This window comes from Cervus elaphus, chromosome 32, assembly GCF_910594005.1.
Source record: "Cervus elaphus chromosome 32, mCerEla1.1, whole genome shotgun sequence".
Taxonomy (NCBI): domain Eukaryota; kingdom Metazoa; phylum Chordata; class Mammalia; order Artiodactyla; family Cervidae; genus Cervus; species Cervus elaphus.
Genome location: NC_057846.1, coordinates 15,432,631 through 15,445,663, shown reverse-complemented (window position 1 = coordinate 15,445,663; position 13,033 = coordinate 15,432,631). Strand labels below are relative to the sequence as shown.

At 41.1% G+C, this 13,033-nt stretch overlaps 1 pseudogene; it reads left to right on the top strand.

Annotated features, from left to right (window-relative positions):
* The first annotated feature begins 745 nt into the window (after positions 1-745).
* On the top strand, positions 746-2,265 carry LOC122687794 (annotated as a pseudogene).
* The last annotated feature ends 10,768 nt before the right edge of the window (positions 2,266-13,033 follow it).

Genomic DNA, 13,033 nt, shown 5'->3' with positions numbered 1-13,033 from the left:
TCAACATTTCCTGGCCACCAGAAGTGAACTAGAAAGTTTCCATCAACTTCAGAGGAGCTAGGTAGCTGTCTCTGAGCAGCCATTTTGACCAATGGCAGTTCCCTGGCTTTCAAGCTTGAAGTAAACATTTCTGAAGCAGGAGAAAGGTTTTCTCGGTAGCCTTTCCAAGCTGGTTCTTGTGTCCTTAGGGGCATCTGAGGAAGATTTCTGGAGTCTTATGCCCACCGTTCACTCCCTGGCATTCTGTATCATCAAGAGCTGCTTCTGGGTCCCTGAGTTGAAGTAAGAAATGTAGTGGTTTCTCGAGATGTACAAAGATGACCTAGCTGGAGATTCTAGATGTCTACAGACAATTGCTGGGCTTCACAGGGACTTGTGAATCTTTCCAGTCTCAGAAGGGCCCATGACATCATCCTTGGTCCTCAGATCCCAGCACGGAGAACCTCTGCCTCAGAAGGGGAACAAGGTGTATTTCAGGAGCATCTTCCAACCATTGGGTTCAGTCAGGTGTATCAGGAGCTGGGAGCTGCAATGTATGAGTATTTATGTTGGGGACCCCTCACAGACATTTTCAGAAAATCAGACACCCTTGGTGAATAAAGTGACTCTATTCATTTTTTATGGATATAACTGAAACTCAACACATAAAGGCAACATATGCATTAATAAAAATCATCATAAATGTCAACAGTAACAGTTATCATTATCATCCTAGTGATGCTAACAATTATAATTCTGGGGAAGTGGCATGTGTTGGTGGAGAAGGAGTCTGCGGCGGCGGTATCTGGGGCCTGGAGGGAAAGGGTCGTAAGATCCCTGGAGAACTGGCAGCAAGATGAAGGTGAAGATGCTGAGTTGGAACCCCGACCACTATGTCCGCGAAACCAAATTGGACTTACACTGAGTTCCAAGAAACTATGATCCTACCTTACATCCTTTTGAGGTCCCATGAGAATATATAAGAGCTTTAAATGCTACCAAACTGGAACGGGTATTTGCAAAACCATTCCTTGCCTCCCTGGATGGTCACCGAGATGGAGTCAATTGCTTGGCAAAGAATCCAAAGAGCCTGGCTACTGTCCTTTCTGGGGCATGTGATGGAGAGGTTAAAATTTGGAACTTGACCAGACGAAAATGTATTCGTACAATACAAGCACATGAAGGTTTTGTATGAGGAATATGTACTCGCTTTTGTGGGACATCTTTTTTTACTGTTGGTGATGACAAAACTGTGAAGCAATGGAAAATGGATGGACCAAGCTGTGGAGAAGAGGAGGAGCCATTGCATACAATATTAGGAAAGACAGTGTATACAGGAATTGATCATCACTGGAAAGAAGCTGTTTTTGCCACGTGTGGACAGCAAGTAGACATTTGGGATGAACAAAGAACCAATCCTATATGTTCAATGACTTGGGGATTTGACAGTATAAGCAGTGTTAAATTTAACCCAATTGAGACATTTCTCTTGGGAAGTTGTGCTTCTGACAGGAATATAGTACTGTATGATATGAGACAAGCTACTCCTCTGAAAAAAAGGTCATCTTAGATATGAGAACAAATACAATTTGCTGGAACCCTATGGAAGCATTCATTTTTACTGCAGCAAACGAAGTTTACAACTTGTATACTTTTGATATGCGTGCCCTGGACACTCCTGTAATGGTGCATATGGATCATGTGTCTGCAGTGCTTGATGTGGATTACTGTCCCACTGGGAGAGAGTTTGTGTCAGCTAGTTTTGATAAATCTATTCGAATCTTTCCTGTGGACAAAAGTAGAAGCAGGGAAGTCTATCACACAAAGAGAATGCAGCATGTTATCTGTGTAAAATGGACCGCTGACAGCAAGTACATTATGTGTGGATCTGATGAAATGAACATTCGTCTATGGAAAGCTAATGCTTCTGAAAAGTTGGGTGTGCTTACATCACGAGAAAAAGCAGCCACAGATTATAACCAGAAGTTAAAGGAGAAATTTCAATATCATCCTCATATAAAACATATCTCTCGTCACCGACATCTACCAAAATCTATCTACAGCCAGATTCAGGAACAGCGCATCATGAAAGAAGCTCGTCGATGAAAGGAACTGAATCGTATCAAACATAGCAAGCCTGGATCTGTGCAGATGGTGTCAGAGAAGAAGAAACACATAGTGGCAGTTGTGAAATAATATTTGGTATTCTTACCGATACTAATGTATAATTATTTGTTACATGTTGATATGTGAACTCTATAAATAAAAGTACTGCCCCTCTTATAACAACAACAACAACAAAAATATATATAATTCTGACAATAGTACTCAAACTACAAAGAGGGTAGACAAGAGTACAGGTTCCCTTAAGGGAATGACAGGTACAGATCCTGGACTTCTTGGAGATGGTTGGAATCACAGTGTCAGTTACACAGTGAAAAGTGTCTCCCAAAGGCAAGGACTACTAGCCCCAGGAGGCAACAGAAATACAAGGCCAATTTCCACATGTGCAATCACAGGGATTCTTTTTTTTTTTTTAAATTTATTTATTTATTCGAATTGGAGGCTAATTACTTTACAATATTGTAGTGGTTTTTGCCATACATTGACATGAATCAGCCTTGGGTGTACATGTGTTCCCCATCCTGAACCCCCCTCGCACCTCCCTCCCCATCCCCCATCCAAGTGCACCAGCCCTGAGCACCCTGTCTCATGCATCGAACCTGGACTAGCGATTTGTTTCACATATGATAATATACATGTTTCAATGGTATTCTCTCAAATCATCTCACTCTCACCTTCTCCCACAGAGTGCAAAAGACCATTCTTCACATCAGTGTCTCTTTTGCTATCTCTCATATAGGGTCACCATTACCATCTTTCTAAAGTCCATATATATGCATTAGTATACTGTATTGGTGTTTTTCTTTCTGACTTACTTCACTGTGTATAATAGGCTCCAGTTTCATCCACCTTGTTAGAACTGATTCAAATGCATTCTTTTTAATAGCTATTGAATAATATTCCATTGTGTATATGTACCACAGCTTTCTTATCCATTAATCTGCCGATGGACATCTAGGTTGCTTCCACGTCCTGGCTATTGTAAACAGTGCTACGATGAACATTGGGGCACACGTGTCTCTTTCAATTCTGGTTTCCTACATGTGTATGCCTAGCAGGGGGATTGCTGGGTCATATGGCAGTTCTATTTCCAGTTTTTTAAGGAATCTCCATACTGTTCTCCATAGTGGCTGTACTAGTTTGCATTCACACCAACAGTGTAAGAGGATTCTCTTTTTGCCACACCCTCTCCAGCATTTATTGTTTATAGACTTTTGGATAGCAGCCATCCTGACTGGCGTGTAATGGTACCTCACTGTGGTTTTGATTTGCATTTCTCTGATAATGAGTGATGTTGAGCACCTTTCCATGTGTTTGTTAGCCATCTGTATGTCTTCTTTGGAGAAATGTCTGTTTAGTTCTTTGGCCCATTTTTTGATTGGGTCATTTATTTTTCTGGAATTGAGCTGCAGGAGCTGCTTATATATTTTTGAGATGAATTCTTTGTCAGTTTTTTTCATTTGCTATTATTTTCTCCCATTCTGAAGGCTGTCTTTTCACCTTGCTTATAGTTTCCTTAGTTATGCAAAAGCTTTTAAGTTTAATTAGGTCCCATTTGTTTATTTTTGCTTTTATTTCCATTACTCTGGGAGATAGGTCATAGAGGATCCTGCTGTGATTTATGTCAGAGTGTTTTGCCTATATCTTCCTCTAGAAGTTTTATAGTTTCTGGTCTTACATTTAGATCTTTAATCCATTTTGAGTTTATTTTTGTGTATGGTGTTAGAAAGTGTTCTAGTTTCATTCTTTTACAAGTGGTTGACCAGTTTTCCCAGCACCACTTGTTAAAGAGATTGTCTTTTCTCCATTGTATATTCTTGCCTTCTTTGTCAAAGTTAAGGTGTCCATAGGTGTGTGGGTTTATCTCTGGGCTTTCTATTCTGTTCCATTGATCCATATTTCTGTCTTTGTGCCAGTACCACACTGTCTTGATGACTGTAGCTTTGTAGTATAGTCTGATGTCAGGCAGGTTGATTCCTCTGGTTCCATTCTTCTTTTCCAAGATTGCTTTGGCTATTTGAGGTTTTTGTATTTCCATACAGATTATGAAATTATTTGTTCTAGTTCTCTGAAAAATACCATTGATAGCTTGATAGGGATTGCATTGAATCTGTAGATTCTTGGGGTAGTATATTCATTTTCATAATATTAATTCTTCTGATCCATGGACACGGTATATTTCTCCATCTATTTGTATCATCTTTGATTTCTTTCATCAATGTTTTATAGTTTTCTATATGTATTTCTTTTGTTTCTTTAGGTAGATTTATTCCTAAGTATTTTATTCTTTTCATTGCAATGGTGAATAGAATTGTTTCCTTAATTTCTCTTTCTGTTTTCTCATTGTTAGTGTATAGGAATGCAAGAGATTTCTGTGTGATAATTTTATATCCTGCAACTTTACTATATTGATTGATTAGCTCTAGTTATTTTCTGGTGGAGTCTTTAGGGTTTTCTATGTAGAGGATAATGTTATCTACAAACAGTGAGAGTTTTACTTTCTTCTTTTCCAATCTGGATTCATTTTATTTCTTTTTCTTCTCTGACTGCTGTAGCTAAAACTTCCAAAACTATGTTCAATAGTAGTAGTGAGAGTGGGCACCCTTGTCTTGTTCCTGACTTTAGGGGAAATACTTTCAATTTTTCACCATTGAGGATAATGTTTGCTGTGGGCTTATCATATATGGCTTTTATTATGTTGAGGTATGTTCCTTATATTCCTGCTTTCTGTAGGGTTTTTATCATAAATGGATGTTGAATTTTGTCAAACTCTCTGCATCTATTGAGATAATCATATAGTTTTTGTCTTTCAATTTGTTAATGTGGTGTATCACATTGATTGATTGGTGGGTATTAAAGAATCCTTGCATCCCTGGGATAAAGCCCACTTGGTCATGATGTATGATCATTTTAATATGTTGTTGGATTCTGTTTGCTGGAATTTTGTTAAGGATTTTTGCATCTATGTTCATCAGTGATGTTGGTCTGTAGTTTTCTTTTTTTGTAGCATCTTTGTCTGGTTTGGGTAATCACAGGGATTCTTATGTAAACTCTGGTTCAAAATCTTTAGGGTATTAAGACATTCAAAAGCAGCAATGTATACTGGGGGTTTTAGAAAGCATGTGTAAGTCCAGGCAAGAAGAACGCTCTGAAAAGATCTGAAGTGGCCTTAACTTTTCACCTTGGGATGATCTCATGTAAAGTGAAAGTTGCTCAGTCTTGTCTGACTCTTTGCTACCCCAGGGCCTATACAGCCCATGAAATTCTCCAGGCCAGAATACTGGAGTGGATAGCCTTTCCCTTCTCAAGGGAATCTTCCCAACACAGGGATTGAACCCAGGTCTCCCGCACTGCAGGTGGATTCGTTATCAACTGAGCTATCTGGGAAGCCCTCAGATGATCTTGTGACTCAGAGCAAAACTAGCCAACTAGTAAGGATTGTCCTACAACAGTGTCTGCAAAGACTGATACAGCTGGATTCTCTTTCTGTTTTTGATGCTTTTAAATTTTTTAAATTTATCTACTAAAATTTAACAGAGACATAAGCCTGCAAAATATACACTTTCCTCTCCCATTGTATATGCCTATATACTCTCAACCACTGGTCCTGCTTCTGGAGGCTGACTTGAAATATTTCTGGATGCTGCTCAGGATCCTGCAGGTGATACAGCAGGAAACACTTCCTTGTAGAGAGTTTCTCTTCAAAGTGTAGCAAAAACCACAAAAATAATTCATAGCAAGAAAGATAAAAATGAATATAATGATGAACAACAGCAACGAGGATGATTTTTTTTTTCTTTTAAATTCAAATTTCAGATTGGATGATATTGTAACGTATTTAAATGCTAACAGGAGGCTTCAGAGAGAGGGAGTAGTTTAAAATAAAGTAGTGTAAAGAGTAGCATAAAATTCATGATGGGGCAGGAGATAATGGGAACTGAATACAAATGTAGAAATAAACTATGAAGTTGAGATTAAAGGCAATTCCTGGGTTTCCCCGGTAACTCAGAAGGTAAAGAATCCTCTTGCAGTGCAGGAGACCTGGGTTCGATCCCTGGGTCGGGAAGATCCCCTGGAGGAATGAACACCAACCCACTCCAGGATTCTTGCTTGGAGAATCTGGTGGACAAAGGAGCCTGGCAGGCTATAGTCCATGGGGTAGCTAAGAGTCGGACACGACTGAGTGACTTTCACTTTTCCTGTCATGAGCGAGTGCATGCCGGGAGACCTTCCCAACCCAGGGACTGAATCCGAGTCTCATGTCTTCTGCATTGGCTAGCAGGTTCTTTACCGCTAGAGCCACCTGAAAGTGAAAGTGAAAGTGAAGTAGCTCAGCCGTGTCTGACTCTGTGTGACCCCATGGACTGTAGCCCACCAGGCTTCTCCCTCCATGGGATTCTCCAGGCAAGAATACTGGAGTGAGTTGCCATTTCCTTCTCCAGGGGATCTTCCCAACCCAGGGATCGAACCCGGGTCTCCCGCATTGCGGGCAAACGCTTTAACCTCTGAGCCACCAGGGAAGCCCACTAGAGCCACCTGGGAAGCTGGTTATGAAGGAGATGGCATAAATAATGAATGACAGTGCCGGAATAATTTAAATCTAATGGTAGGATGTATCTTGCAGAAGGAAATGGCAACCCACTCCAGTGTTCTTGCCTGGAGAATCCCAGGGACAGGGGAAGCCTGGTGGACTGCCATCTATGGGGTCGCACAGAGTCGGACACGACTGAAGTGACTTAGCAGCAGCAGCAGCAGGACATATCTACATCCAAAATTATTTCCTTTGTGAAATAGTTTACATATAGCCTGTAAATGTGAGGAAAAAGGTGAGTCCATAGAGAATGAATGGTAATGGGGAAGGTTTGAAGTAATCTTTAAAGAGAATGAGAGACAAAATTGACAAGATAACCTAATAGGATTGCCAGGCATTTTTCTGAGAAATAACCAAAATGTCCTCAGATACAATGAAATACCTACTGTGTTGCCTAGCTTAATTATTTTCTCTTGGGAATCAGGAATTTTAAGTTTAAAGAGCCATTTATACAACTGTAAGAATTCCACTCAAATGTATAAATGTAAAACTGTGAATGACATGGAAGTAAAAATTATTAACTATATTGTACTATGTAGGGACATTTTTATTCATTTTCCCGCTAAGCAAGAAATAGAGTATAAAACTGTCTTCCCATTTTCTTTGGACACTTAATAAATTATTAACATGCTCTCGAAAGTACTACATGGTCAGTGTTTTAAGAGTCAAGTTCTCCTTCCCAACATTGTTACCTCCTCATTGTTTGTATTTCAATTTTTCATATTTTTTCATCTTTCATTTTATTTGTAAGTATTTGTTTCCTCTAGGGAACTCCAGCTTTATGTACATAGAATTCCATTGTGTCTGTTGTCCTGTTTTATTTCCAAGACACAGAATGTTTTCCAGTATATAGAATGCACTCAGAAATATTTATGGATGAATGAAGGGTGAATGGATTTCCAAATCCCTTCACAAAATCCTTTCACCTTTGCTTATTATATTAGTCTGGAAAATCCAAACCAGTTGAATGGGGTGTGGCTCACAGGCTGAAGCCCTATGAGAATCTAGTTAGGGTGTGTCCCTGGAATGTAGCCAGATTAGAGCTGCAGTAAAAGGAAAAGTCAAACTGAGGAGGCATGTGCTGTGAGAAGGAGAAACTGAATGGGAACAGTTTAGGAGGAAGTTGGAGGAAGAGGAACGGGCTTGCCTCTGAATCGATTTGGTTTCACCAGCTCCTCTGATTTTTGAATTCTGGTAAATTCTCCGAACAGTGAGTTGTGAGGTGGCTTCATCCCCTTAAAACTGTCTTAAGTCCGGTCTGTCTTTAGACTTATGTCTTATTACAGCAGTTTCTTATGGTCTTTGAATGTTATTGTGCCAAGATTCATTCCATCAACCTCATAATTCTAGTTTTGACTATTTTGTTGTGGTCTCTGCGTGGGTTTTAAAAGAATTTCCAGTCACAGAGTATTTCAGAAGGGAGTGAGTTTATTAAGAACAAATAAGGAGGACACATCCGGCTGACCTCCTGTCCGGCCAGGGAGAGCAGACGCTTTTTGTGGTTTAGTAACCAATTTTTATAGTCTCAAGACAAAGGAAATTCCTGCTGGAATGGTGGCATTAGGTAACTGGTTAGGTTTTGTTTGTTTACCTAATATGGTGTCAGAGAGCTGACTGGGTTAGAGCAGGAGGCCTCATGGCAAGGGTTGCCACGGGGCTAGGTCCGTGCCGGAGGTGACCTTGGTGCGGGGCTCTGCAGCTGTAGCCTTGGTATTTAGTCGCTAAGTCATGTCTGAATCTTTTGTGACCCTGTGGACTGTATCCACCAAGCTCCTTTGTCCATGGAATTTCCCAGGCAAGAATACTGGAATGGGTTGCCATTTCCTTCTCCAGGGGATCTTCCTAACCCAGGGATCAAAACTATGTCTTCTGTATCGAAGGCAGATTCTTCACCACTGAGCCACCTGGGAAGCCAAGACTGGTGTGAGTAAAAGTTGCTCCGTCATGTCCAACTCATTGTGACCCCATGGCCTATCTATGCCATGGAATTCTCTAGGCCAGAATACTGGAGTGGGTAGTCTTTCCCTTCTCCAGGGGAACCTTCCAATCCAGGTATCGAACCCAGGTCTCCCACATTGCAGCTGGATTCTTTACCAGCAGAGCCACCAAGGAAGCCCAAGAATACTGGAGTGGGTAGCCTATCCCTTCTCCAGCAGATCTTCCGGACCCAGGAATCGAACTGGGGTCTCCTGCATTGCAGACAGATTCTTTATCAACTGAACTATGTGGTCTTGTAAGGCTCCAAGTATTTGTGTCCCCCTTTTTCCCCCATCTTTTTCTTTTTAGTCCCAACAACACAGTCACTAGCAGCCACAAGTGGCTATAAAATTTAAATTATTAAAGTTAAATAGCTATACTTCACCACCTCTGTAGTGTTAAATTTCAAGTGTTATGTAACCATGTGTGGGGCACTTACTCTCTTGCAATGTGGATACAGAGCATTTCCATCACCCTGGAAAGTTCTATTCACACCTTGATCCATATCTTATGTGTTTATAATTTTTTGTTGCTTTAAATACTTCATTTCCTGGTTCTCTGAATTAATTTCCTCTTATGGCTTTCATCTAGCGATTTTCTTCATTTTATTTATTCCATGTCTTGAGATAGATATTTTACAATAAGCATCTCAGGATTAAATAAACCTCTTGAGATATTTAATTATTTTAAAACATTAATAAATATGAACCTTCTCTGATGTTTTGATGCTTGGGAGATGGATGCAGCACAGGGATTCCTGGTACCTGGGTCCTTTCTGCTCATTAGGATGCCCTGTTGCATATACCTGGGGGCTTCTTGAATACCACATAGGGATGTACATGGTTTTATCTTTGTATAGAGTAAAAATCCTGAGAGTGAAAAATAACAGATCATTTCACTCTGAATTTGCCTTGAAGTCAAAACAAAACATAATCCATAGCCAAGTCAGATTTCGTTTTCCTAGAACTTCCTTCCCTTCTTGAACACTCTCTTGTGCTCTGGCTAATCCAATTGCTACACAGTATTTCTCAGGGGTCCCTAAGGGGTGCTGAATTGTCCTGGGTACTGGAAGCATTTCTGCAGGGGCTTCCCTGGTGGCTCAGCAGTAAGAATCCGCCTGACATTGGAGGAGACAAGGGTTAGATCCCTGGGTCGGGCTGATTCCCCTAGAAGGAAATGGCAACCCCACTCCAGTGTTCTTGCCTGGGAAATCCCATGGACAAAAGAGCCTGGTAGGCTATAGTCTACGGGGTCACAAACAGTCGGACACAACTAAAGCGACATAGCGAGGGGATTGATTGCTGTCCTAGGTTTTGAATCAAGGAGGCCATTGAGTAATTCTGGGCACAGTGAAATGAATATATCTCCTGCCATATCAATAAACAATAAATGTCACAGCCATCATTGATATCTGGCCTTCAAATGTGAATGAGGGCTCACAAAACTGAGATCCAACAGATGCTGCAAACCCCCGCGGTGATTGCTGAAGAGCTGGGAGAATACAAGAGGCAGCCATCTGCCACTCCTTAAGGAAACAGGATTGGCCCCAGATAGCTTAGGTGCATATGAATAGAATGAATTCAGTGAGCCCGAGGCTTGTATCTTCCCATACATAGAATGCTAAATTCCTTAATTTGATACCTGATCTTTGATGTTCCGACTGCCTGCTCCCTTCTTCACAAACTTGTGTATAGCCTGACTTCCCTTCCTGCCCCCTTGGAGCAGTCAGTCTCTCAGAACTAACTGGGGTGCAGTCTCCTGGGCTCAGTATTCATTTTGCCCCAAAGAAATCTTAACTCACAATCTCAAGTTGTACATATTTTTTAATTGACAGTTTGGTGACCAATGAAGTGACCCAGAGCGGACTTCCCTCCTTTGCCTGAACTCCACGGGGAACAGGAGCTTTGGCACCAGCAGTGGCCCCTGGCACCCATCCACCTTCTAGGAAGTGCAAATCAATTTGCGTAAGTCTCTCCTGGTTCTTGAATCTCCCACACTGGTTGAGATTCTGAGTTTTATTTGCTGGTGGAGCAGGTTATCTAATTCCTTCCAGTGGGAAAGATACCGGGGTGGGGGGGCGGGGCGCGATGGAATATCCCGGGCATATTCACTCCATGGTCTAGATACTGAGTGGGGCTCGGTTGAAAGATACCAAGAAATCCCCACTGGGTGGGGGCCTGGTTGGGAAAAAAAAAAAACAGGTGATTACCCACCCAATGGAAAGGTGCTGGGGGCAGGGGGCTTGATTGAAAGAAATTCAGTAATACTTGGGGTTTGGTTGAGAGCCGTCAAGGTGGTTTCATGGTAGAAAGACATAAGAATAGAACTCATACTTGCAAGTAGCTAGTTAATTGGAGTCATTAAATCTTGTCCTAAATATTGTGGGGGCTCTTTAACGTGCACACAGTTAAAAATTAAAAGCTGGCTTGGTAAAACCTTAAGCAAGACCTTCTAGGGGGAAACTCATATTTCTCTGTGTCTTTGAATTGTAAATGTCCTATCTGATCTTCATGGGTTGTTCTTTTGTGTATTTGTTTATTCACGTTAGGCCTATAAGAGATCTTTTTGCATTTTTGTTGTTGTTGTTCCGTCGCTCAGTTGTTCAGTTACTCAGTCGTGTCCAACTCTTTGCAACCCCATGGACTATAGCACACCAGGCTTTCCTATCCTTCACCATCTCCCAGAGCTTGCTCAAATTCATGACCATTGAGTCAGTGATGCCATCCAACCATCTCATCCTCTGTTGACCCCTTTCCCTCCTGCCCTCAATCTTTCCCAGCATCAGGGTCCTTTCCAATGAGTCAGTTCTTCACATCAAGTGGCCAAAGTATTGGAGCTTCAGCATCAGTCCTTTCAATGAACATTCAGGACTAATTTCCTTTAGAATTGACTTTTTTTTTAATCTCCTTGCTGTCCAAGGGACTCTCAAGGTTTCCTCCAACACCACAGTCCAAAAGCATCAATTCTTCGGCACTTAGCTTTCTTTAATAGTCCAGCTCTCACATTGATACATGACTACTGGAGAAACCATAGCTTTGACTAGACAGACCTTTGTTTGTCTATGTTTGTCTCTGCTTTTAATATACTGTCCAGTTTGGTCATAGCTTTTCTTCTAAGAAGCAATTCAGTTAAGTTCAGTCGCTCAGTTGTGTCCGACTCTTTGCGACTCCATAAGTTGCAGCACACCAGGCCTCCCTGTCCATCACCAACTCCTGGAGTTTACTCAAACTCATGCCCATTGAGTCGGTGATGCCATCCAGCCATCTCATCCTCTGTCGTCCCCTTCTCCTCCTGCCCCCAATCCCTCCCAGCATCAGGGTCTTTTCCAGTGAGTCAACTCTTTGCATGAGGTGGCCAAAGTACTGGAGTTTCAGCTTCAGCATCAGTCCTTCCAATGAACATCCAGGACTGATCTCCTTTAGGATGGACTGGTTGGATCTCCTTGCAGTCCAAGGGACTCTCAAGAGTCTTCTCCAACACCATGGTTCAAAAGCATCAATTTTTCGGCGCTCAGCTTTCCTCACAGTCCAACTCTCACATCCATACATGACCACTGGAAAAATCATAGCCTTGACCAGACGGACCTTTGTTGGCAAAGTGATGTCTCTGCTTTTTAATATGCTATCTAGGTTGGTCATAACTTTCCTTCCAACGAGTAAGCGTCTTTTAATTTCATGGCTGCAATCACCATCTGCAGTGATTTTGGAGCCCAAGAAAATAAAGTCTGTCACTGTTTCCGTTGTTACTTCATCTATGTGTCATGAAGTGATGGGACCAGATGCCATGATCTTAGTTTTTTGAATGTTGAGTTTTAAGCCAGCTTTCCACTCTTAATGAATAGCTTTTTGCATTAATCACTTGCATCTCTATGAAGATATAATTTACTGGTGGCCAGATGATGGATCCTTTGAAAATTAGAGAAACTAACAAATTCTTTAATCTAGAGTGCTCTCATTGTAAACAACTGTTTTGTTGGTACCTATAAAACAAAAGTCAAATTAACCTAAGAACTTTTTTGAACAAGAAAAACTGATTTAGGAAGCTTCATTGAGACCTTCTCAATGGGCCTTACAGATGCTAGTAAGAGCAATTAAGACTATCAGAAAAAAAAACTTGGGAAAAAAAAAGAGGTCTAGCTATTATTTCAATGACATAAAAAATTTTTTGTTTTTCTTTTTAAAGGGGGTTACCGCAAATGAATAAATAATTCTTTGGATGGTTATTTAGAATAGGATATATAAAATAGGCATTTACATTATTAAACAAGATTTGGTATCACTACACTACCTGAAGTTAATGAGCCAAGGGGGACCCCCTACTGGTCCCCAACATTAAAAGCTAAACAAGTCTGTTCTATTTACC